Raw genomic sequence first — 619 nt, 5'->3', positions numbered from 1 at the left:
TAAAGTAGAAAGATAATAGGGATTTGTTATCAAGTCAGCTGCATTATCTCCAACAGCTATCAGCTACATAACCTCAGATAAAATTACAACCTAAGACTCACTGTTCCTATTTGTAAAATGGGATTTATCAACAACTGCGTCTACCCAAGCATGAGCTCTGGGTTCGACTGTCAGAGTTCAGACATCGGTATGCTCACTCACTAACTCTATGACCTTGTAAAATAGGACTAACATCAGCACTTAACTTAAAGAGCTGTGATAATTACATACATATACGGTGCTTTGCACACCGTGCCTGGTACAAGGTAAGTACTCAATAAACGTTAGTTACTATTAAGTACTTTATGGATTTCTACTGAAAGATCAAAGACTAGAAAACAAGTCATGTCTAATTATTTATCAACTCTAAGAGAGCTGTTAATTTATAATTAATCATCTTTTGACACTTTTCGGCAATTCTTTGACTGCTCAGACTGAGAGGTTTCCGGTTTTTGTTTTTTTTTAAACATAAGTCATAGCTGCTCTAGAAGGTTAAAAGGTACCACATATCTAACTTAACTAAAAAATTACATAGCTCACTATACTAAATTTACCATCAATGAATTTCAGATAAATTCAT

Source organism: Pteropus medius, unplaced genomic scaffold (genome assembly GCF_902729225.1).
Source record: "Pteropus medius unplaced genomic scaffold, Ma_sr-lr_union100, whole genome shotgun sequence".
Classification (NCBI taxonomy): domain Eukaryota; kingdom Metazoa; phylum Chordata; class Mammalia; order Chiroptera; family Pteropodidae; genus Pteropus; species Pteropus medius.
This window is presented reverse-complemented; position numbering follows the sequence as displayed.